The sequence below is a fragment of the Callorhinus ursinus genome, unplaced genomic scaffold, assembly GCF_003265705.2.
Source record: "Callorhinus ursinus isolate GAN/ISIS: 27379988/994484 unplaced genomic scaffold, GSC_fseal_2.0 scaffold27, whole genome shotgun sequence".
Classification (NCBI taxonomy): domain Eukaryota; kingdom Metazoa; phylum Chordata; class Mammalia; order Carnivora; family Otariidae; genus Callorhinus; species Callorhinus ursinus.
The window spans coordinates 1,110,670-1,138,296 of record NW_027397089.1 but is presented as its reverse complement, the minus strand read 5'-3'; the positions used below and the strand labels follow the sequence as shown (position 1 = coordinate 1,138,296).

Sequence of the window (27,627 nt, the reverse complement as noted above, 5' to 3'; positions counted from 1 at the left end):
TATATATATATATATATATATATATGTATTCATTACAAATGATATGCACTCTATTGATGTGTCATGTATTATGACATACACAAAAGCAGAATTTTGTAAAGAAAGAAATTAAAAATAAAAACAAAGAGAAGTTCCAATATTTTCTCTCCAAAACCCGGTGAATCAACATGCACCCAAAAACTCAGGGGAAAATAGACTTGAATAGTACAGCTTTTATCAGTCAGCAAGGAACAATGTAACTGCCTCAATTTGTAACACTTCCCCACATTCTTTAGAAAGCTCTGGTTTGGAGCAGATGCAACTTCACAAACAAATTGTTCCTGAAAGTGAGGCACAGGTGATTCTCTTTGAACATTCTGCTTTATAATTCAGCTTAATGTTAGAGGAAAACTTCAGTGCCATGGACATGAATTCAACTGAAGCCTCCTTAAAGAATTATAAACTTTATTTGGAAATATAATGACTTATATGAGCTTAGCATTAATAAATACATGTTTTTAATAATTAAAAAAAAAGAGGGTGTCCTCTCTCTACTTGGAAAACCACAGCATTATACCCACCCTACAGTCAACCCCTATCTACTCCAGATTCTCGTATTTTCCTCTTTTGCTTCTCTTCCCAATTTCAAGTCCTCTTTTTAAAGAAGGAGAGTAAACATGGTGATATGTTGCTAACAGAACAAACCAAAATCTGGTCCTATTCTATTTAATCTATGAAAAGATGATCCTGGGGTGCCTGGGTGGCTCAGTTGGTTAAGCATCTGACTCTTGATTTCAGCTCAGGTCATGATCTTGGTGTCTTTAGATCAAGCCCTGCATCTAGTCCCACTTTGAGCCAAGTCCCATGGCCCTGTAGGGCTCCACATTTGGCAGGGAGTCTGCTTGAGATTCTTTCCCTCTGCCCCTCCTCCCTCCCTGGCTTGCACTTGTGCATGCACATGTGCACTCCCTCTCTCTCAAATAAATAAATAAAATCTTTAAGGAAAAAAAAAAAAGGACTATCCTGGACATATACCTCACTGACTTACTGTACCTAGGTTTTTTAAAAGGTTCTTATTTTGGGGCATCTGGGTGGCTCAGATGGTTAAGCGTCTGCCTTCGGCTCAGGTCATGATATCCAGCTCCTGGGATGGAGCCCCATGTCAGACGCCCTGCTCACTGGAGCGTCTGCTTCTCCCTCTCCCTCTGCTTCTCCCCCTGCCTGTGCTCTCTCTGTCTCTCTCTCTCTCTCTCTCAAATAAATAAAATCTTTAAAAATAATAATAAATAAACAAACAAATAAATAAGAGGTTCCTATTTGCCATGAAGAAGGAGAAGCAGTTTAAGGAAGAAAGTAAAGACAACCAGTGACAGAAAACACAAAATGATAAAGACCAAAAAAAAAAGATTTTAAAAGAATCTAGTCCCAAATAATTATTTTTTGAGATCTGAATTTTTTTAATGGGGTCAATAGAAGTGGAATGAGTTCATCAATTTATTAGAGATAAAGCCAAATCTAAGACCAAATTGCCTGATTTTAACCCTTTCGGGTTCATCAGGATGGAAGGTCAATGGAAGGATAGAAAAGATAATACTGAGAAGGGACTCAATTTCTGCAACCCTGGTTATCTGAAATGGAATTCTATACTACCAAAAAACTGTGTTAACAATATATTTATGCAATTTTTTCTTTCCTCTTTGATAATATCTTTCTTTTATCAAGTCTTCAATTTCACTTATCTGTTTTAATGGAAAACAATAATCAATGTGGAGCTAGCTAGGTACTGTGGAAAGAGCAATAGAGTGGCCATCAGGAGACCTGGGTTTAACTATGTCCATCACTCCACAGCTATCATGCATCTTCTCTCAGAGCTCCAATTTCCTCACCTGAGGATAGAAACTATAATTTCCAAGGTCCTTTTAGATCTAACACTATTTGACTGCAGGATACTATATTTTAAAAAGGGGGAAAGGAAAATAATATTTATATACTGCTATAAAAATAAAACGATATCCTAACAAATAAAACAAAGGGTTTCTTACAAGAAGCCACAACCATGGACCATAGAAAGAGCTAATGGTAGTAGTAGCTTTGGCTGTCTGGTTCCACGTTTTCCTGATGAGTGAGTGGTCTTTCTCAAAATTAATATTCTCTTCCTCCCAAACTCCTTTTCTCCTATCTCACTTCATCCAATCATGGGGTGGAAACCATAACAAAACCCCCATCCTCCTTGGAAGAATCACCATCCTGACTGCTGCCAAGCTAGAAACGGGAGAGTAAACCTCAATTATTCCCTCTTCCCTATTCCATCTACTTAATTGACCTCCAAGAGCTATTATTATCTCTGAAATAGCTCAAGAGCCCACCAATTTCTTTCCTTCCCCATCAACACCACCATTATGTTACTTGGATTATTCCAAGTCTCCTCACTAGCTTGCCTGTGTCAATTCTTGCCCCCACCAATCTGTTCCATACACTGCAATATCAGTGATATTTGTAAAATATGAAGCTGATCAGGTCACTACCTTGATTAAAATCCTTCAGTACATCCCTAAACCCCTCTGCAGTCTCTCCTCTGGCCATGCTTCATCTTTGCAATAAAGAATTTTGGTTGTTGATGGTGGGTGCATTAGTGATGGCTTACTTTGAACCAGTTTCACTAACAAGCCATGCTCTCTCTAGCCTCTATAACTTCAAATATACTGCCCTCTTACCCTGGACACTATTCCCCAACCTCTCAATTCCTAATTCCTTTTCCAGCCTGAACATCTCATGTTTTCAGTCTCTGTTTAGATTTCACTTCTTCAGAAAGCTCTAGCTAATTCTTTGCATTCCAACATAAAGTCATATCTGAACCCAGGCTTTTCTCTCTCTACCTCATGCCCCCAGGATTCTGCTCTCTCCCTTCTTTAGAGCTGCACTGTGAAGCTTAACAAATCCCATGTAGTAAAACGGATAAAAATAAACTCAAATGAAAATGAGCACTGGACTACTGTTTGAAATCAGTGTCTCATTAAATTTAAGGAAATTATTATAACCATAGGCTAACTTCTTTGGCTATTAAGTATTTCTAATTTCATTTTAACATAACAAAGAAAAAGTAGATGCTATTTGAATTGCAGATATGACAGCCAATTTTAGAATGCCAATGTCATTCAGAACTTAATCTCCCAACCTCTATTCATCTGATTATTATCCTGGCTAATGGCAAGGAGGGTTGTGTTTGAAGCATGAATGATGTGCAATTCCACCCATTTCAATGGGCAGGGAGAGAGTATGGCTTTAAAAATCGGCAAGATGGGCGGAACTCTTTCATCTGGATCCAGGCAATGGTAGTTTCCCAACAGGTTTGAGAAACTCCCACCTAGAAGAAGATGGTATATGCAGATAATTGGAGATTGACTATATTTCAAAGGCTAGAGATATATTCATTCACCATTATAACTCCCCTTCAAAAATTAGTATTTTAAACTCTATAATTCCCTGAATTTATACCCAAGAATTCACACATGAAGTTCTAACCCAAGCCAATTCATCTGCTTTAATAATGTGAAGAATCTGAAATTTACCCAGTACAAACCTCAATTTCAAAACTATAATTTGAAATTATATATAGACAAAATATATCAGCCCTTCTGGGAAATAACCAAAAATAGAATCTCAAAAAAATAATAAAAATAAAAAATAGAATCTGACATTTATGACTCTAAATATTTTTAAGTATCTTCTTTCTTAGTATTTTTATGTAAAAATAAGAACATTAAACATATTCATCTAATCCCAATACTAAGAAAGAATCAGTGTTAACATTTTGGTTAACATTAACACTAAGAAATAATAACAAGGCCTTGTAGGTTTTTCAAAATGTGTAATCATGTAAATAGATATATTTGAAACTGCTTAAAGAAAAACATTTATGCATAAAACTTATGTCATAAATATTTAGGATAAGATATTCCAATATTTCATAGCAATGATATTTATATGATAAAGGCCAAGAATCATGTGGGTTTTACCTATAATATTAATTTGCTAAAAGAGATGATCTCTATTTAGATTTTTTTTTTTTAATGTTACATTGAAAATGAATGTAGGCTGGGTGAGGCCGTTACGGAAAAGAGTGACAGTTTTGCTGGAGAATGTGCTTTTTTTCTTAGCATGAGATAGACTTTTTATCCTTTGTGGACCATTGACCAATGGGTGGGTCTGAACCCATGAAGAGCCACACACACACACAAAAAAAGAAAAGTAATTTGTTGTATCTAGCTTGTATAGATTGAAGGCTTGAAACAGAATATGATTCAAGCTGTTCATTATTCAGTTTTAAGATAAAAATACATGAACAAATGTTGTCTCCATTTTCTTACGTCTAAATCTTTCCCTTGCCATATAGTTACTTAGCTTCTGCTCTCACACTCTACTGAAACCGCTCAGAAAGAGGCACCAAAGAAGCACTTTTCATTTCCAAATAAAGTGGACCCTTTTAGGTCTTCATCCTACCTGACCTCTCTTCAGCATTTGACCCTATTTACAACTTAGTAGGGGAGGAAAAAACTTATTCCCTCTATCCTCTTAAGTTCTACCGGTGTGGCCCTGTAAATTAGACTGACAAAAGACAGACTAACAAAGGAAAAACAGGGCGCCTGGGTGGCTCAGTTGGTTAAGCAACTGCCTTCAGCTCAGGTCATGATCCTGGACTCCCGGGATCGAGTCCCGCATCGGGCTCCCTGCTCGGCAGGGAGTCTGCTTCTCCCTCTGACTCTCGCCCCTCTCATGCTCTCTCTCTCTCTCTATCTCATTCTCTCTCAAATAAATAAATAAATAAAATCTAAAAAAAAAAAAAAACAAAGGAAAAACAAACAGAAGTTTATTCCCATGTACATCATGCATACATATGGGAATACTCAGTGATGAATAACTCAAAGGGTGATTAGAACTTGGACTTATATAGCATATTAACAAAAGGAAAAAGAACTGAGTTTCTAGAACAGCAAACAGTGGGAAGGTAAACATAAGGAGAAATTAATGGAAGATAAGTGCTAGTTAGTAAAGTTTGTTATATAGGTTCCTCCATTTCCATTCTAGTGACTAACTTCTGTCCTTCTTGGTCCAGCGGGGAGGGGAAACACCTTTACAAATTTATGTCCTGCTTTTAGACAAATAGGAAGAGGCAGAGATCTTTCCTTGTATCTGCTTTTTAAAAAATTCCCTTCCACTCAAAATAATCCTTATGTCAAAATGGCATATTTGGGGAAGGCATATTCTGCTACCCTTCATATACCATATTTCTCAATTCTTTATCTGCAGTTGACTTTTGTGACATCACTTTTTTTTAACTGATTCTGATTTCTGAACCAATCTTTTTCTTTTATACTTCATATGCCAACTAGCCTTAAAATGTCAGTGTTTCCTCCCCAAAATGTCCTAATTATTTAACATGCTATCTAACATTTTCCTAATCTGTATTCTACCTGACAGTCCATTTTCAAATCTAGTAACATCCAGCTACGCCAAACCACTGGTCATTTCTTGATCACCTTATATACTTTCATTCACCATGCCAATGCACGCAGTTCTCCCTCTGCTTGGAATGCCAAGCCTCCATCTTTCTGCATTGAAACCTCTTTGTAATTTTTCAAGACCTACCTTTATAAAGCTTTCCCTGACCACCCCAAGCTTGAATTAATTTATCCAATTTGTACATGGGTTTAGAATGGTAGCTATCAAAATGAATTCTTATTGCTCTACTACAAATGAATTCTTTGAGAACAGAATAGATCCTATTCAATCATAAAACAAAGTAATTCAACATTTACTGACTGAATCCTATATAAACTGCTCTAGTTAAGGGGGGGGCATTCCAATACTGGGCATGTGATTATCACAATAATCTAACTTTGCTCCATCACTTTATTCTGTCACTAGAAACCTGATTTTGAACAATTATTCAACCATCCTTTGTCTCTAATTTTTCTAATTATATTTTCTAATCTATAAGATGGGGAGCCTGGATTTAATATTCCTAAGGTCCTTTCTAATTTCAAATTATATTTTAATTATTCCTTTAAGAAAGTAAAATCCTGACTTAAAAGAATTATAAACATTTTTTTCCTATACCCACCATTAGTTACACCACTTGTTCCTTATTTTTTCCCCTTATTTTTTATGGTTCCTATCATTTCCTTCAGTTTTATAGCAAATGTAACTGCTATAGGAACAAGGAATTTCATTTATAAAAACATAACCACAGCTCCTTGCAGTGGCAGTAGCTAGTGAAGATTAGGGGAGATTCGGAGACTGAGACCAGTAACTTTCCTAATTGGGCCCTGTTTTCTGTTCTCTGCCTTCATAATAACAATAACTGGTTTTAGTAAATGAGTATATCAAATAAGCCAAGAGCACTAGTTTCAAGATGTCCTGGATAGGACCAAAAAATAAGAAGACAAATATATGGGGGTGGGAGTGGGGGACTTATAGCTGCTACTTGCTCAGCTAAAGTTTTAGTCATCAAACTCAAAAAAAATGAGTTCTTAAAGTTTAATTCTGCCACATACTGTTGGAGGAGGCAATCTACCTTGAGATTTGAGCATCCCTGCACATTCCTGCTGGATATGCCAAGAATGTAAGACCCTGACTGCTCTTTTTAAGGATCATTTCTCAAAGTTGCATTCGCTGCAAGCATCTTTTAGGGATAATGTCTTCTACCTGACAAAGAGCTAGCTTGCTTCTGTTTACTATAAAATCAGTGAATCCCCAAGTTTTGTGTTTCTCAATGCCCCACTGCTTGCACAGCACCCATATAATTAATAGGCCTACCTGCTTTGCCTCCATGGGTTGGGGGAAGAGGGGAACTGGGAAGCAGTTCAAATCATCATGAAGCTTACAACACTTTGTCTCTAACTCAAGAACCTTGTGGCTTCTGCCACAAGAAACAGTAACAGATGAGCTTATTAATTTGTAGAGGATAAAATCTCAGACTTTTCCCAGGTTTTAACACATACTAACTATGAAGTTTGGCAAGTCACTCTCTTAGCCTCAGTTTCCTTATCTATAAAATGGTAATATTATGACTGTAATATCCACATCACAGAATGTTGAACAAATGAGATAATATGTGGCAATGAAAGCCTATGTAGGTATAACAATATTGTTATTGTTGCTACAGCACCACTTGAAAATTCTCCAACTCAGTTCCTTCATAAGGCACCTTTATCATCTTAATTCCACTGGAGCCTTCCAACATGGTATGCATGATTTATTCTTAGGCTCCCCAAATTATTGCCACATTTTTCAAAACACCCTTTGGATGCCCTGAGTCTTTAGAACAACTAATGTAGAACTATTATGTGAGGAATAGAAGTATAACAGTGAACACTACCTAGATATGTAAGTATACATATACATATAAATATACAAACATATATTGCCATGCAAAGACCATCAAGCTGAATAATGTTACACCTCCATTTGCAATGAAAAGTCATAACCCTAAAGTTAACCTTTTCATAGCAATAACCAAGCCTCATTATCCCTCTATTCATACTAAAACAAAGTACAACAGCAACCAAAATGGGAATTTTTATCCCTTTCAGTATTACCATCATTTTTACTATCTCCATATAGCCAAGAATTTTCATTCAGAAAGGAAGAGAACAAACTTCCAGAGTAACACGTTCTTTTAAAAAGGGGAAATAAATCATTATGACAGATGTTGTCCTTACTCTGAATTAAATTTGATTAAATGCTAGTGACAAGAATGTTGACAAATAACTAACAAATGATTTGCAGTTACTGAAGGGATGCTGATTTAAGTAAATAACACATGCCTTTATAATTTATACCCTCCTAGGACTTGTGCAGTCACCAGGGTATTTTTTTTTCCTAAATTATAAGAGTAGCACTAACATCACTCATTAACCTAAGTCCAAACATGCTGGCAATCAAACCTATATTTCTATTTTTTTCTTTCAATATTTTATTTAAATTCAAGTTAGTTTAAAAAGATATTCAAGTTAGTTAACATATAGTGCAGTATTAGTTTCAGGGGTAGAATTTCGTGATTCATCACTCACATATAACACCCAGTGCTCATCACAAGTGCCCCTGCCAATGCTCATTACCCATTTAACTCATCCCCCCACCCACTGCCCCTCCAACAACCCTCAGCTTGTTCCCTATAGTTAAGAGTCTTATGGTTTGCCTTCCTCTGTTTATATCTTACTCTATTTTTCCTTCCCTTCCCCTATGTTCATCTTTTTTTTTTAAGATTTTATTTATTTAATTGACAGAGAGAGAGAGAGTATAAGCAAGGGGAGCAGCGGAGGGAGAGGGAAACGCAGGCTCCATGCTGAGCAGGGAGCCCAACGTGGGGCTCAGTGCTAGGACCCTGGGATCATGACCTGAGCCAAAGGCAGACACTTAACTGACTGAGCCACCCAGGTGCATCTCCTCTATGTTCATCTGTTTTATTTCTTAAATTCCACATATGAGTGAAATCATATGGTATTTGTCTTTCTCTGACTTATTTCACTTAGCATAATACTCTCTAGTTCCATCCAAACCTGAATTTTTAAACACATGTAGTTTTTAGTATCTTCCAGACTTTCTCTTATACCCTCACTTCTCCTAGCCCTCTGTCCCTGTTTTATTAAAGGCAACACAAGAAATAAACCTTTCTTTTCTAATTGGTCAAGATATTTTTATTTTTCCCCACAAACAGAAAGGAAATAACACACAAATGTCTTCCTTTTTGCATTTGGCCACTGTTAACCTCATTCTGTTAGAATACACTGTTGTCCCTAACCCACAGTTTCAAAAATGTCACAAATTTTTCCATTACCTAAATATCTTTGTAAACGGTCTCTTCTTTTTTTGCTTGAGTTATTCTGATCTCATCCCCACAAGACTGTGGTAGTTCTCCAGTTTACTCAGTAATCTGACCTGATTCCCACTTTGTGTAGCTCTTTTACTTACAGCTATCTGTAATTAGCCTACTTGGCACCTTGTTAACACCTTTGTTCTTCTTATACGACACCAATAAATCTGTCCCCTGTTCAGATCCCTTACTCTTTTTTATTTCCTCATTTGTCAGTGTTTTGGATGATCATTATATGGATGCTACTTACTAGTGTTCAATTTGACATCTTACTGTTAATTATATCTTACTAATTTCTTCCCTTCCATTTCTTAAAAATTAGGACAGCTATCACATTGCCACCACAAATGAGTCACCAGGGTTTCTGGTCCCTTTTTTGGTCCTCCCCTAGTTCATTCCAGTTAGTAGACACATATTAAGGAAGGATCTACCCTACTTTAACCCTCTATCTTTTGTTCTAGAAGAGAGTTTCTGACACATCATAGGAACTTGTAGACCATTTGTGGCCTTGCTGAATTGCTTTCCTAAGAAATCAGACATGGCATAAATAATAAGTAACATAAGTCTACAAAAAGAAATTCCCCTTCCTGAAATGGATCTTTAATTACAGTGATAATTTATGGGAAGAAATGTATTTCTCCAAGACATTCATGAAAGAAACACACCTCGGTAATTCCATTAAAGAGATTAATTCTGTAAAAAGCTTAAGAACAATAAAGCACAGCAGTGTGTACCTGGGACCAGGAAGTATACACTTCTATGAAGAGATGGAGAGAATTCTGTTCACTTTTTAATCCATTAATGATGAATCACTTTTAAAAAATTACTCAGAAATCCTATCTTAATCTGTAAAATTAGCTATGTATCCTACAGTCTTCACCTCTGTGTGGTCCACCTGACTCAAGTTTATTCTCACTCAGGAACACCAAAAGATATGCATTAATGTTTGGTGCTATGATTCCTAGACTAACCTACTCAATCTCTGGTTTGCAATGCCACTTAGGAAAACAAAGGTTTATTTCCCTCAAGTACAGTTCAACACTGGCTAATTAGGGAAAGAAAGGGAAGAATGATGGGACACTGACTTCCTCTGACTTCAACTTCCATGTCTCATACTTTTTCATCCCCATGATTCAACTAAGGATACAGCACACTGAAAAAAATACTCTCTGTTCATAGGGAGAAGCATCATAAGCCACTTTCTCTGTTAAGTACCAGCCAGATGTTCAGAGAACTGCATTGAAATAGTATGCACAGGCCAACCAAAAAAAAGAAAGTAGCCAAATTCTGGATCTAAAGAAAAGTCTGATCCTCTACATCACTATAATTAATACTTTTAGAAACTCTGGGCTTTCTTGTTTAGACTCTCTCTCCAAAATAGAAAAACTTCTACTCCAAAAAACTGAGAGAGTAAGGAAAAGGGGTATGTTAAGTCATGACATGACCCATCCACCTATTGTCCAAAGTGGTCATCAAATTTCTGTTGTTGCTGGTGGCTGTACATGGTGGATGTGTATAACCCAAGACCATCAGAAAACCTCACTGAGTCAACAAGTCCCTACTAAATGTCAAACAGTGTGTAAAGCAAGGACTTTAAAACAAAAACAAAGACCTTGAGAAAGGAAGCCATGGGAGAGAGAAAAAAAAAAAAAGAGCCAGAAGAAAATTAAGTATGTGCTCAATGGAATATTATGTACAAAGGAGACATGAAATAAAGAGTAGTCAGAGGAGAATGGGATAGTTACAGGAAAAGCTTCAGCAGGAAATTATATTTGACCTAGATTTCAAAAGGTGATTAGAATTTTCCAGGCAGAGGAGAGAGAGTAAAGGTCAGTTCAGGCAAAGCATAGGCAAAGATACACGAAGTGTCTTTGTTCCTGGTTGTAACATAATTCTTTGAGAAGCACCAGGATAATAAAAGTTGTTAGAATTCAGGAATATTTTATGAAGTTATGACACCATATAAGTAGGCATCCCAACCAAAACATTATCCTCTAAAATTAACACTGTAGTCTCTGCAAGATGAAAGCTGCCACACAAAAGCCATATTGGATCTCTGCCAAAATTCTTTTCATTTTTCTCCTGTAGTTTGATTCTTCACCCATTTTCACCATACCCTATACCCTAGGAGACTGAAGAGCTACAACAATGGGCTCCCTTCCCTTAGGCTTCCAGTGGGGCTTAGCAGAGGGAGGTGCCAGTAAGACACTGCACAATAGGAATGAGGTCAAGGTATTCATTCTCCTGGCTCCTTCCCTGCCAGGTCCTGTTGGTGGGCCATGCCCCTTTACCAAAGGCCACAACTCCTATCAGGACATCTACATCGGTAGGTTTCCCCCCGTACTGCCTTATCCCTTAGAGTCTCCTTAATGTAGTCCATCCTCTACCATAATTTCCCCAATCATTTTGTCTGAATGTATTATCTGTTTCCTGCCAAGATCCTGAGCAATCAGGGTTAGTCTCTGAAAATGGCAACAACCCTTTTTTTAGTACTACTACTGTGAAACAATCCCCTTCACTCCCAGTCCTGACACCAATATTGACCTAGAATATAGAGCTGTCAAGATCCCTACAATTCTCCAGCCCTTCACAAGTAAGTCACTGACCCAATCTCTTTCCTAGGAAGAACTATGGTTTGAGATATATGTAATAGATTTTAGATATGTAATAAATATGTAAATAAACACAAAGTTTAAAAAGCATTATCTATGAATTATCTTTGAGCACTATCTTACAGAATTAGTTTTTTTATTTTATTTTTTAAAGATTTATTTATTTACTTACTTGTCAGAGAGAGAGAAAAAGAGCACAAGCAGAGGGAGCAGCAGACAGAGAAGCAGGCAGAGGAAGAAGCAGGCTCCCCGCTGAGCAAGGAACCTCATGCAGGACTCGATCCCAGGGCCCCGATCCCGGGATCATGACCTGAGCCAAAGGCAGGCAGCGCTCAACCAACTAAGCCACGCAGGTGTCCCCAGACTTAGTTTTTTAAATTTAATCTTACAATTTAAAAGATTTAATTAACAGTTGAGTTTTGTTTTTGAAACGAAGAAAAGGTGGAAGATGACTCAAGAGGGTAAGACTGAAGAGAAAAAGCAATCTCAGAGTTGTGATAACCAGAAAATATTTCAACTCTCATTCTGAAATCATTAAGTTTCTATTTCTCTCATTACAGTCCACCCCAATTATATATAGAATTTTCAAGAATTTTACTAGAAAGTTCTTTCTAAATGAAACCATACATGTTTCTGGGGAAAAGAGAGGATCTCCTTCTATGCTTGATAATACTGTATGTGTATGAAACTATTTCATCATGAGAAAAACTGTATTATGACTATAATGACAGCAATACATCCTCAATCCAAGGTGTATATTGTGTTTACAATCATTCTGTGGAAGGGAAAAAGACTTGTCACTTTAGCTCCGCTTCTAAGAAATAGAAATAATATTTTATTAAGCATAATTGAATGATGTACAAATTAAGATTCTGGTTCTGTGGGTGCCTGACTGTCTTATAGTTGGTAGAGCATGCAACTCTTGATCTTGGGATCATGAGTTCGAGCTCCATGTTGGGCATAGTTTATTTTTTTTTTAAAGATTTTATTTATTTATTTGACAGAGAGAGACACAGCGAGAGAGGGGGGCATAGTTTGCTTTAAAAAAAAAAAGATTCTGGTTCCAAACTAATGAACATAAGTGGTTGATAACAATTTTTATTATCAATAAATAGTCCTATCACAAACACTAAAATAAGCCATAATTCTGTCATCTCCCAATAAATCCAAAGTGACAGGTCAAAGCCAAATCAAGGAACACATATATTTTTGTAAAGAAAGTGTGGTAGTTAGAATTTTAATATGATCCCCAATGATCCACATCCATATATAATTCCTGACCCTTAAGTGTAATGGAAACTATGAATATGAAGATTTATCACTTCCAATTTATTTACTAGCTAACTGATATGGAGTTAATCAAAGAGAAATCATCCTGGGTGGTCCTGATCTAATCAGGCAGGTGAGCCTTTAAAAAAAGGTGAAACATCAAAGAGACAGGCTCCTGCTAGAACACAGGAAGAAGGCAAATAATCATGTCATCAACTGCCTACAGAGAAGGATGCTTTTAGGAGATGATGCTTTTAGGAGGTGAGCAACCAGACAACAATTAGCAAGAAAATGGGACTCAGTTGTACAACCACAAAGAACTGAATTCTGCCCCAGCCTGAATAAGCTTAGAAGAAGACATGAGCCCCAAATGAGGAATGCAGCTCTGTTGAGGAAAGGTCTTTTTAACCATTAATTCATCAAAAAACAGACAGATTGCCTTAGGAGGTAGGGAGGTACCCACAATGCCTACTGACAACAGACAAGGTAGTACAGGTTCTTAAACCTGGTTCATGGGAGAATCACCTGGTATGTTTCAGTGTGTTTATTTATTTTGTTATGTTTTTAATTCATATTGTAAGTCCCACCCAAGACCTATTGAATCAGAATTTCCAAAGGTGGGGAACCCAGAATCTATATTTTTAATTAAATTTCCAAATGATTCTAACATAATGCTAACCTAGCACCAAACTTTGGGAACAATGATGAGCAGTGATATTTATATTTTATTTGGAAGTAGACCCTCTCACCCTAGGGTTCTCATACACACACACATAATAATGCCATTCCTTCTACCACCTACTTTTCTCCCATACACAATTTCAGTCTTAAAGCCCAATATGCAAAACATATAAAAATGAAGTCACTCCTACTAGAGGTACCCCAGGGATTCCTCACCACTAGGCTCCCCACCCAAAGCAGCCCCTAAGGCTCCTCCATGAACTCCAGGGTTCCTCTGAGAATAGGCCCATGAAAACAAAGCCCCTGCATCACTGGAAGCAAGCAGTTTCAAGGTGTCCATCGTTTGTTGTAACTACTCAGAAGCAACTGCCTTTTAAAATTATGTATTCAGAGTTTGTCTCTAACATATTAAGTTCAGCTTTGTCATCCAACTTCCTAATAAATTGCCTTTCTTGGTTTTCAGTTCCTCTGCCTGAGGGTACTTCAAGTTGGTGTATGGGTATAGGGTGAAGAACTTTTTCTTTCATCATTCTCTTTAAAAGATGGCAGATTTAGCTCCTTATTTATAAGATTTTATTTTATAAAGAAAGAGGTAATTGGGGGTTCAAAAAAGTTTGAAAACCATTGTTATAGAGGAAATTCCTGCATATAGTAAGAGAGAAACTATATAATCCTAAAGTTCCCTTAAGCACCAGCTCTAAAATTCTAAAAATTTCATATTGTGATGATTCTAAGAGCTATTACAGGCAATCTGATTGCCAATAATATAAAAACAGGAGTAAAGCTCGAGAGGGCAAGTCTACCAATGTCTCTAAACTTCCATTCACCTTGTAATTTGTGGTAGTTTGTGACAGCAACAACACAAAACTAGTATATGGCCTTTAGGTTGATATAAACAGTCTAGTCCTAAAAACATGAGTCATAGTTAGGATAACCATAAAATTTTACTGTCCTTGTAAAGAAAAAAAGATTACACTCCAAAGAGAAGTTTTTACCAGATTCAGCAGCCTTAGATTTTTAAAATTATTTTCATACTGTACCTATGGACTGAATGGTGTCCTCCCCAAAATTCATACCCCCTAATGTGATGGTATTTGGAAGTGGGGCCCTTGGGAAGTAATTAAGTTTAAATGAGGTCTGAAGGTGGAGCTCCCACAATGGGATTAGTGTCCTTCATAAGAAGAGGAAGAGAGAACAAAACTCTCTTTCTCTTTACTGACCATGTGAAGACACAGCAAAGATGGTGATCTGAAAGCCAGGAAGTGGGACTTCCACCCTTGTTCTTGGGCTTTCAAGCCTCCAGAACTATGGGCAATAAACATCTGTTGTTTAAGGCACCCAGTCTGCAGTATCTAGTTATAGCAGTCTAAACAGACTAAAATACCAGATTCACTCTACAAAATAACTCTAATGGCTTCAACTATCATGTTCACTAAGTGCTCTGAGGCAGGACTGACCATGAAGGAGTCTCACTGGGATGCAGGATATAAATAGATGTTTTTGGGTTTTTTTAAGTAAAATTAATTAATTTTAAAAATAAAAATTTAAATATTTTTTAAATTTTTAAAAATTAAATTTAAAAATTTTAAAGATTAAAATTAAAAAAATAAAGTCATTTTAGCAGCTCCCAAAAATAAACAGTTAACAAACCATAGTTTTCTAAACACACACACACACACACACACACACACACACACACACACCCCATACATTAGTATGTGGAATGAAATTACCTATCAATGAAATTATCTTTCTAATAGTTAAAATCTATACATTCACTTCGCTTTTTACAGATTCTTTTAGAAAGCCAGCTGAATATCATTCATAGAGCTTTATATTTTTTCATGAAGTGTCAGCAATGAAGCATGCAAATAGCATTCCCCATACAGTTTTCACCAGTTTACCTATTACCTTTATTTTTTTATGGGAAAAAATTGAGAGGGCATAGAAGAGATTAGAGGGAAATGAAAAGATCTCTGGCAAGTGGGCAAGAGCAAGTATCTAGAAAAGCTGGCTTTCTCTTAGACGTTTTAGCCCATGAATATACTAGAGATACATTAGAGAACAAAGTATCTTTGATGAATGCACAGAATGCACTTAATCCTCTTCCTGAATTGAAGATCAGAGAAAATAGTTAAATCTCATCCATTAGCATGGATACTAAAAGAGCTGGGAACTATGTTTGTGCATTCTGAGGAAACAATCTGAATGTTAGGAATTGAATAAAAATGTCATTAGAGATTTTTGAACCACAATGGAGCTCTCTAACCCATTAGATTTCCCCTCTCTGCAAAGGTCTAATATCTATAAGTAGATTAGGAAGACTCCAATTTTATCAACAAAATGGTGCCCTGAATAACAGATATGTGAAGCTAACAGTAAGAATTAAACGTTTCCATAAAACAGAAAGCCTCCTAGAATTGATTCAATTTAACATAATTTATTGTGTAAATTATTTTCTATACCTCTATATGTAAGATACATGCTAGGCACTGCAGGAGAAATAAAGATGAATAAACTTGGTTTCTGACACCTAGGATTTTATCACCTAATGCAAGAAATGAGGCAAATACAGAGGTGCCTGGGTGGCTCAGTCGTTAAGTGTCTGCCTTCGGCTCAGGTCATGATCCCAGGGTCCTGGGATCAAGCCCCACATCGGGCTCCCTGCTCAGCGGGAAGCCTGCTTCTCCCTCTCCCACTCCCTCTGCTTGTGTTTCCTCTCTTGCTGTGTCTCTCTCTGTCAAATAAATAAATAAAATCTTTAAAAAAAAAACAAGAAGAAGAAGAAGAAATGAGGCAAATACAAAAATAACTGTAATTCAACATGGTATACTATTAAATACCATAAGAGACTTACAGCAAAACTTCTCAAACTTTTATACATGAATTACAAGGAGAACTTATAAAAATACAGATTTTGATGTTGAGAGTGTGGGTGAGAGATGAAACTATTTCTAATAACTTATAAGCGATGCTGATGATGCAGGACTCTCGAGTTTCAAAGCCTTATAGTAAAATAGGTAGAAGATATCGCCCCAAGTTAGAAAAGGGAAGAAAGAGTAGTCATGACAGGGAGGGAGAATACAGTATTTAAGGGGGTCTCTAGAGTAGGTGGGGTTTTGATGAAAAAGAAATGTAAAATGAATGAACCAAAGAAAATGTGCTTTTCTACTAATATAGTGTTTCTTCCTTAAAATAAATCCTAATAATGATTATTAGATCTATTATTTCCAAAGAGCCATCTCGTATTACCTGTAGAGATACAACACAATTCTATTAAAGTGTCATTCCTAGTAACAGGTTTCTAGACATCGCAAAGTCAAATAGCTTCATACTACAGTACTGCAATCAGTGGTTCATGGGATGATCTCGGACAGCTTTCAGCTCACAGAAGTCAAAGATTATAAATTTGATTCTGGACTGCATTCTCCCCTCCACTATCCTTGACAAATCTGCCCCAAACACTGATAGTCATGCCCATCAGGACGGGAGGTAGGATGTGGAATGTGGATTTTTCTTTCCTCAAGCAACACAGGACTCTGAACATCTAGATTTCATTTTCTATTGCTATTTAACAAATTACTATAAATTTAAGGACTTAAGATGATACACATTTATTATCTCACAGTTTCTGTCATTCAGAAGTTCAAGCTGCTGCCTCTGCTCAAAGTCTCACCAAGCTGAAATCAAGCCATTAGCTGGTCAGCGTTCTCAGCTGGAATTCAGGATCCTCTTCCAAGCTCATTCACGTTTTTTGGCAGACTTCAGTTGCTTACAACTGTAGGACTGAGGTTCTTGTTTTCTTGTTGCAGATGACCAGCTCTCAGTTCCTACATTCCTTAGTTCCTACTCAGGTGGTCTTCTCACAACATGACAGCTTATTGCTTCAAAACCACCAAGAGATTTTCTCACTCCAGTCTGCAAAAACCAAGTCTCACATAACATAATGCAGTCATGGGAGTGACATCCCATTGCTCTTGACAAATTCTACTGCTTAGAAGCAAATCACAGGCGCTGCCTGAACTAAAGCAGAAGGGATTACAGAAAGACATGAACATCAGGAGGCAAGGATCACTGGGTGTCACCTTAGAGTCTTTCTGCCATGGTCAAGAAAGTTCCTGCTCAGAAAATGAGACGTTTGGTTAGAGATCCGAAGAATGAGTTATCAGTTATGTGAAAGCAGAGGGCTAAGGAGACAACCCCTGGGAATTTAGGAAAGGGAAGATGGCACAAGGAAGGAGGTAGCCATGAAAATGACTGGTACCAGTAGCCGTATTTTTTTTTAATTTCGTCACTGATTGCTAATAAATATAAAGTATTAAGTGTGAGTTTTATGACACAACTACCCAAGTCCTCAACTAGTCCATGCACACCCCAGAGGTATGCATCAATATAAAAGACACAGAAAAAATACTGTGCAATCTTCCTGAAGTGTCAACTTTATCTTTGGTAAACTTAGTAAGTAACTTAAAAACATTTTTATATTAAAAACAAGCATATTTCTAGAATATGCACATGAAATGGAATAAAATATAGTATTTATATTAATTTTGTACGTAAAACTTGAGGCCTCCCTCAAAGAAATCTTCCATTTGAAAATATATGACCCATTTTCTCTCTCTGCAGTTAGGAGAACCTTGGTGGAACTGCATGACGCTCAATGTTACTTTAGGTCTACTCTGTGCTTCATACACCTCATCAAGTATTAATGAGGGGGGAAAAAAAACTCCCAGGTGAAGAAATAAATTTTTAAGCACACAGTCTCAAATGTAATGCACGTGAGCATATCCATTGTAGCCTCTGAAAGGCAAACTGCAGACTAAATTGTTATAAAGGCAGTTAAATTTACATATCATGCAGTCAGGTATGGATGCATAGGGTACTATACTTTGTAATTACCCTATCCAACTATTAATTTTTGATACAGTGGTAAAGGCTTTTGGTTTTTGCTTGGTTTGGGTTTTGTTCTTCTACTTGTTCTTTAAGATCCAAATGTATAGTCTATGTTTTGTGGCATAAACTGCTAACAGCAATCCAAAATCTATTCTCCCCCTTTTTTCCTTATTAGTGAACTGTTTTATTATTAATGAAATTTTTATCTGGATACTCAGCATATTTTAAGCATCCTTGCAGCTAGATGTGGCTGTAAGTTCTGGTTAATGTGAACAATAGGGTCTTAAATGGAAGAGATGGGCCTTCCCTTTATTCCTTCCCTTCTCAATGGCTAGAATGCAGAAGTGGTGGTGGTGCACCATCTTGGATCATGTGGACAAGGGCACTCAAAGGATGGTGGAGGACAAAATAGAAGAATCCTGGATTCCCAACACAATAGAACTTAGATTTGGTCTGCTTATGCCCAGGCTGTAATGTGGACAAGAAGTAACCTCTCTTTTGATTAACCGCTTATGATTCAGGGTCTTTGTTAGAGCACCTGTACCCATGTCCTAACTAATGTAGAACTTGATGTCCACTCCAGCAGAACCTGTGGTATATAGTACCGACTTGGAGGCTGAACAGCAGATGGTAAGGAAACAGATAGCAAGAAGAAAAGGAGCTAACTCTTGCTATGCCACAGCAAAACATTTAATCAAACTGCCACCTTCAAGGTTAGTACCTTAAAAGTACTAACCAAGGGGTGCCTGGGTGGCTCAGTGGGTTGAGTGTGTGATTCTTGGTTTTGGCTCAGGTCATGATCACGGGGTTGTGAGATCATGCCCCGCATCAGGCTCTGCACTCAGCGGGGAGTCTGCTTGAAATTCTCTCTCTCCTTCTCCCTTTGCCCCTCCTCCCACTCTCTCTCTCTCTCTAAAATAATAAATAAATAAATCTAAAAAAAATATTAACCAAGTCTCTAGCTTGAATGAGGTGACTGGAAAAAGTAAGAATGTTAATAAGTACTGACTATTTCTTACTGCTTTCAAAAAAATCCTGTAAGAGATATAAGCTCGGCCTAAACAACAGAGTATCACAGTATGAAGCATATGTGGAAGGCAATTCAGCTCTCCAGAACAAAGTTCACACCACCTGTAGCTTGAAATCTAAATTGACTGAGTGTCTAGTAAAGTGGGGCTTCCTAGGCTTAAGAGCCAAATTATTTTATATTCCAAATAAAATCAGGTGAAACATGAGTTTTAGAAGATACAGCCTAAGCTGATATAAACCTAGGACTCAAGAGTTTGCAGCCAGACAATGAGAGCCAGCATAGCAATCAAGATACTAAGGATACTACTTTCTTACTAAGCCTTAAGGTAGCTGTCTTTGATTTAGAAACTGTAGGATCTACAGAACACAAAAGCCAACAATTAAAATCCAGTATTCTTAGCTAGGAAACTAACAAACAGACCAAATGTACACAATTATGTCTTGATTAATGTTTGGATATGGTTACTTCCACTTGGAACTAATCAGTGCAAATAGGCAGAAAATCCAATACGTTTTTGAGGGTATCTATCACACACACATAAACACTTGGACTGTAAAAGTCTATAATTGCTCAACCCAAAGACAACCTTTTGGGCTCCTTTACCTGCACCAGCAGGAAGCCAGCTTGGAAAGCTATCCATCCCCAAGCAAAGGCGTACTTTTCAATGCCCGCTTTAGCTCTGGCCATGAAGAATAACAAACAATAAAGAATCTCTCAAAGGACAAAGCCAGAAACCTTGGAGAGTAAGTGATTTCCTCCCCAAGGGCAGGGGGACAAGCTTGCCAAGAGGACTAACAAAGAACTTTTTCTACTACCGGGATAAAAATCTTCATGATTCCTACACACAGGATTTAACTGCTGCTGAGTGACTATTGGGTTTCCAATCTTCCTCTTTTCCAAATGGAGTGTCTTATCCTGCTTCTCTACAACTATCTTTTGGATACATTACCCTGCCTTGACTTTACCATTGTATGTTAGATTGTTAGATGTGCATTTGGGCAGTGAGCAGATAGTAGATAAACTAGCTTTCAGATCGCATGAGCCAACCACAAGAAATAATATGAGAGCTTGAGAGAAAGGACTGACTTCACATCACCCAGGTATAATAAACTAGAAAATGGATGACCCTTGGAGAGGAAGTGGACATTTTTCATGGTTGGGAGAGAGAGTGCATGTGGCAAAAACTGTTAGCTAATCTCCCAAAAATCCATGTTTTCCTTTTTCCATAGAAATAGGAATTTTATTTTATTTTTAAGATTTTATTTATTTATTCATGAAGACAGAGAGAGAAGCAGAGGGAGAAGCAGGCTCCCAAGGAGCAAGGAGCCCGATGCAGGACTCGATCCCAGGACCCTGGGATCATGACATAAGCTGAAGGCAGACGCTTAACCATCTGAGCCACCCAGGCACCCCCTTGCAATAGGAATTTTAGCTGAAGTATATGGCATCCTACATTTCCTAGTCCCCTCTGTTACTACATATGGTGATATGACTGAGTTCTAACTAAAAAATGGGGAAAAAAACCTGATAAGTGCTATTCCAGGTCAGTCCCTTAATGAAAGGAGTTTGTCCTCCCTCTTCTGCTTCTTCCTGGGATATAAACATAGTGGTTTCCATCCAAAGGCATGAGATCAATATGCTCAAGAAAACAAAATGAAAAGATAGAAGAAGCGTGGGTCCCCAACACTGTGCAGTGTCCTTGTTAACCCTGAACTAGCATAAATATTCCTATCTTATTTAAACAACTGATGTTTTGGATCTCTGTTATAGCAGTCAAGCCTATATCCTAACTTACACATGCTTATAAAACTATGACAAGGAACTTTTCAATTTAATGTATAGCTAGGTGTAGAGATATCTTATCCTATTCCAACTAAACTGCTAACTAATTTAGATTGTGACTATGGTAATTGTGTGTTTTGTAAAACCATTTGCTACAAGATAATCATAGTAGTTAAAATACAATGCTAAATTACCACCTATTTTTTAAAAATTAGGAAAACTCTAAACATACTGAAACCTCACTGATGAAATGCATTCTCTAATGGAAATTTGTAAACACAGAAAGAATGCATTAAATTATAACATTTGGGAATTTTTAAACTAATTCATTAAGATGGCATTTCTTAATATGTAAATTTTGCATTACTACATATGTGTTTTAGAGTTGGTTAGAATTGAGACTTCATGCATTTGTTTTCAATTTAAAAAAAATAACTTCACATGAAAAAAATCTATCATACAGGTTAATATTAATTTATTTACTCAATATTTAGTTACTTAATATTTATCCAGTAAATATATGTATATGTATGATATACATATTTTTTGTCTCTTGAATGTCCAAGAAGAAAAATAGTTCAAAGAGTAATGTATATGCATTTAATGTTTCATAATTCACATAATGCTTTTCATGTATCTGGCTTCCTAGCAGCTGCCCAGAGGGCTGAAGAACAGAAACCCAATAGGGCAGGGGGCAAATGCTGACCAATGAAAGACAAAAAACAGGAAGAAGAAACAGATAAATTATTCTCTGTTCCTCTCTCCAAAAGACTGTTCTGAAATGAGTGTTTCCACATGGCTAATCCAGAGACAAACCAACCTGGTGACACGACCATATTTACAACGGAATAATGTGCACTTTTTATTTGCTACCCCGTTTTCTCCTCCTTGCTTCATTTTTTTTTTCTCCTCCTCACATTTGCTATCCTGGAACTGTACTCCTGGTGAAGCAATAACTCCTAGACTGCCTCAGGCTCTGTTGTCTAGGAAACACAGGCTAAGATAGGCAGCATTAAACTAATGGAGTCATCTTTTTGATACTTTCCCCAAAGGAATGAGAGAAGACACACAGCATTTTAACTATCACTGTGCTTACGGTGGAATAAAGAGAAAGGGAACTGATACAGGTTGAGCATTTACAATGTGCCCGGCACTGCACTGAGTTTTCATGCTATTTCATATAATCTCATTTAATCCTCCCAGTACACCATCCAACTTTATCAATGAAAAACAAGGAAATACAGAAGTGGCTGAGCTTTTAATGTGTTAACACTGAGCCCAGCACAGCAGTACAAGCATCACAAATTGGATTCAGTATAGTAGTCGGCCAGATCCGTTCCAGTGTATTCCAGCACTGGAGTAGTTACAGTATGTAACCAATCTGCAGGAAATCCGTTAGTCCTCCTTGCCTCCTCATTCTGAATGCTTGGTGTCATCTTTTTTCATTTCACCATTCAGAGGCTAATCAAAGCGCAGGGGCAGTCAAAGAGCACTTTTCCTAAGCCAATTTTTCTGTAAATGTGGCACAGCCTGCAATTACAGATGTCATCTCCATGTCAAATGTCACAGTCTACTTGCCTCTTTTTTTAAGCAAAAAAACCTGCTGAATTTCAGCTAAATTCAAACTTCATTTTCTTTAACCAAATCTGTAAAGAAATTGCAAGAATTCTATACAAGCAGTCCTCCTGTTTGGTAAACCTGTTTACAAACAATTAGACATAAATAAGATATTGGCTTGCATATTGGCTAATTGTGCTTTTTCTGTATGCATTTTACAATCAAACACTATTGATATACCCTAAAAGTATTGATATACCTAAAAATCCTCAGTGCAAAATGTTAAATTTTCTTATTTAAGATATCTTAATAGCATCACTGAGGGAGGGGTGTGGGGGCAGGCAAAATAGGTGAAGGGGATTAAGAAGTACAAACTTCCAGTTATAAAATAAATAACTCATGGGGATGAAAAGTACAGCATAGGCAATGTAGTCAATAATATTGTAATAACTTTGTATAGTGACAGACAGTAACTACACTTATGGTGAGCACTGCATAACGTATAGAATTGTTGAATCACCATGTGGTATACCTGAAACTACAATATTGTATGTCAACTATACTTCAAGTAAAAAAAGTAGCATCCCATGCTTCAGGCTTGTTCTTTTTCCATTGCTTTAGAGATGTTCTGTCTTCTGCTTGAAATGCCCATCCACAGGCACCCATCCTACCCACTCCATTCTTGACCAGCATCATTTCCTCTAGGAGGTCAGTCCAGACCTCCTAAGGGTTAAGGCCCCTTTCTCTCTCTCTCTTTTTTTTTTTATAGCACTTTTAGCAGAGCTAACTGTCTAGCTGTAACTTTTCTCCATGATACCATGAGATCCCCAAGAGCAGGAAGGGTCTTCATCTTTTAACTTCAGTACAAAGCAATAGTCAAAACTCAATAAAAACAGAATTAAATAAATAATTCAATAACTCATCCTACTAAACAAAACTTTATATTTTTATATCCCTAAGAGGGAGACAATACTTTCCCTCAAATCATGAATTAAAATGGTAAAAGAATAGAGCAATTGTATGGATATACACATACATATACATGTGCACTAAATGATCCTATCACAAAATTTGAGAGGACCTGAAAGATTGTTTATTCTAACTCCTTCATTTTACAGAGAAGAAAATTCAAGCCAGGAGAGTCTAACAGACTTGCCTAAGATCTCAAAACTGGAAACTTATGCTAGTTCAGGAACAGGTTACTTCTGTAATTTGCTCCTTGTTTGGGGGATTTGTGCTCATTACATTTAGAATGTCACTGAGGGCCTCCTAGTTAAGTATGAGTAAGATAATAAGTACATTTTCATTTCTAATTAATAAACACAATAAGCAAGGGTTGATATGATAAAATATAAAATAATCTTAAAATAAAACAAACATTATAAAGTAGACTCTTGGAAAGTCATTATCCTGGAGACAATCCACACTCAGAGTGGAGTCTGCTTGAGATTCTCTCTCCCTCTCTCTCTCTCTCTCCCCCTCCCCCCACTTGCTCGCACTCTCTCTGTAATAAATAAATAAATCTTTTTTTAAATAAAGAAGTTGAATAAATGTGTTAAAATGTATTAAGCATAGAATAGTAGTAAGGAGCTTGTAAGACATGTTAAACATATAGACAGAAGTAGTTAGTAAGTAGAGCATGTGTCCCTAAACCGAAACAGGAATGGAAGGACCAAGACACCTAAATTTATGAGGCACTAAACATGCAACAGGCCCTAATATTCAAGAGGCTTGAAATATAATGATACCTGATGCATTAAATATTCATGAACAGTAAATAAACATGAAACATATGAGGTACTCTATATATATGAGGTCTTAATTCAGTTATCCTACATGTTCTCTCCCCAAGAAACACAAATAAAACCCATAGTTGCGCATCAAGGTAAGTGGCCAGCTACAGCTAAGTCCAGGCATGTTTGCCCCAGTGTCTCTTTGATAGAGCAAGTATGTGTCACTGGTATTACCAGAGCGTCTTCTATCTGATTATCTCACCTCAATTCTGGTCCTCTTTCCTGTTAAGGCAGACAGTCAGAAAAAAAAACATGAAAACCGTGTACCCCAAGATTCAGGGATTGGAGTCCTTCACTCACTTGTGCCCTATCATAAGTATATTAACTTTAGCCCACTTTTCCCCCTCCCTTCTCATAGTGTGTTTTAAATTGATTTAACAAATGGATGGTGCCTGCGTGGCTCAGTCGGTTAAGCGTCTGACTCTTGGTTTAGGCTCAGGTCATGATCTCAGGATTGTGAGATCAAGCCCCATGTCAAGTTCTGTGCTGGGTGTGGAGTCTGCTTAAGATTCTCTCTCTCCATCTCCCTCTGCCCCTTCCCCACCCTTCTCTCTCTTTTTCTTTCTCCCTCTCCCTCTCTAAAAAACATAAATATAATTGATTTAATAAATCATGTATTTGAGCATCTTAATTGGCCCTGTGAGTGAGTCTTTCTGTTCCATTACTTCTGTGATAGGTGGCCTGGTGTTGCACTTGAAGACTACCATTTTCCCAAACAACAGGCCCTCAAGCTGAGTGCTCCTGGCAGCTTAGAAGGACAGTCTGGAAGCCAATGGGGCAGGGACAGAGTAAGAGAGAGAAAGGAGAGAGTAGGAGTTCAATAAATCTGTAGAGACTACATCATGTAGAACCTTGTAAGCTATCATAGAGATTTTGGCTTTTACCCTCAGTAAGACAAGAAGCTTTAGTAGGGTTTTAAGCAGAAGAGTGACATGATCCAACTCTATTTTAAAAGTTTCACTGTATAGAGAACTGTAAAGGATAGGAAGCAGGGAGATAAATTAAAAAGGTACTATGATAATTTAAGCAAGAAATGGCAGTGACATGGACCAGAGTAGCAACAGAGGAGGTGATGAGAAATTATTTGAATACAGTATATTTTAGAAGGTAAAACCAACAGAATTAGCTGATGGATTAGAGGTGAAATGTGACAAAGGAAAATCCAAGATTATTGTCCTGAGGAAGTAGGGAATGTATGGAATAGAAAGACACATGTCATAAAAATTAAAATAGGAAAATTTGGTCTAGTCGTGACACTACCAAATAAGAAACTATCATATCCACTGAACACACTGTCTACATAAATGGAAATAACCTTCTTTTAAAAAGAACAGGATAAAACATATCTGCTATGTTTATATATCTACTTAATTACTCTGAGTAAAAAAAATATGAAAATGGAAATTATGTATATGGCACATATGTATGTGTGTTTATCTAAAATACTTAACAAAAAGTAGTATTCTCTGGGCTGGAATATGGACACTTTCTAATCTTTTTTAATTTCTTGTATTTTCATAAGATTCTATAATACATATGTATAATAACAAAAGTTATAAGAAATGAACAGAATTATACATTTTCTGTATATAATCTATGTTCCTTAGAACAAAAAATTGGTGGGAATCTTGGCTTCATAAGCTTCAGATGAAGCACCTCAATTACATGGGGCCAACAAAGATAAGCACTTGAAAGTCAGGGCAGAAGGAAACCCTACAATCATGGAGATGGCTCTCTAAAAAGGTAATTAGGTCTTTAATTACCTTAGGAGACTCTCTTAAGAAATATCCTATCAAAATCAGATGTTAACCTGCACTAAATTATCTATTCAGGAGGTAAGGAAAAGCCACAGAAAATCTAGACAGAGTCAATATGTGTGCACCAAAGAAGACACAAGCTTCATACACAGACAGTGTCAGCATAGTGAGGTAGTGAAGAACATGGACCCTGGTGTCAGATTAAATAATTAAAATTGAATCTTGGTTCTGCCACTCCATAGTTCAGTGCACGTGGGCAAGTACTTGAATCTCCCTGTATCTCAGTTTCCTTGTCTCTAAAATAAGGATAAAGGTACCTACACCTCCAGTGGTTGTCAAGAGGATTAATTACATATGCATATTCACCATTAAACAGGCTTGGATTCAGGGTCCTGGATCAGGAACAGCCTAAGGCAACACGGTAGATTTCACATTTCTGACAACTAAAGGTAAAAAGCATTTAATGGAAGTTAAAGGAATTTAAATATATTCTCATATGACTCCACCCCAATTAATTTTTCTAAACCTTACTGGAATCAAAAGCAAAGAACAGGGATGAATGGCATCATTTATCACTTGTATTTATTGCACATACCATTTGTGCTTCCTGTGTACAGTAATGACATAAAGCTCTCTTGCTAATAAGTGACAACAGTAATACAGAAACAAAACAGATTTAATGTGATACAACAAAGTGTTCTTCCTGTTATAGTAAAAACCTGCAGCCCCAAGACTTTAAAGCTGTTCTCCAGTGTTCACAACTTTCTTTACCCCATGGCTGGATGTTCAGGCCCTACTTGAGGTGATGGGGAAGGAGAGTCCAGCATCCTTTAAATGTTAGGAGAGGGCCTTCAACTGCTGCTACTTTCTTGCAGAGTGGTTTGCTAATTGTGTCAAATACTATCACTAGGTACAGAAATAGAGAAAGCGTGATTTGGAATAAAGCTCTGAGTGTTATCATGTCCCTAAAAGAAAACAAGAGGGAAATTTACTACCAAAAATATGTAGTCCTGATGGTACATCAGAAATCAGGATCAAACATTTGCAACAACATGGATGGACCTAGAGGGTATTATGTTAAGTGAAATAAGTCACACTGAGAAAGACAAATACTATATGATTTCACTTGTATGTGGAATCTAAAAAACAAAACAAATGAATAAACAAACAAAAAGCAGAATCGGACCTGTAAATACTGAGAACAAACTGAAGGTTGAAAGGGGAAGAGATGGAGGGATAGGCAAAATGGATGAGGGGAGTGGAAGATACAGGCTTCCAGTTATAGAATGAATAAGCCACAGAAGTAAAAGGTACAACATAGGAAATATACGCAATGGTACTGAAATAGCATTGTATGGTGACAGATGGCCGCTACACTTGTGCTGAGCACAGCATAATG

At 37.1% G+C, this 27,627-nt stretch overlaps 1 protein-coding gene across 1 annotated transcript in view; it reads right to left on the bottom strand.

The window, feature by feature from the left end:
* The window catches only part of KIF21A (kinesin family member 21A), a 145,956-nt gene that overhangs the window by 75,409 nt on the left and 42,920 nt on the right, over nt 1–27,627 (bottom strand). The gene's annotated exons all lie outside the window — the stretch shown is intronic.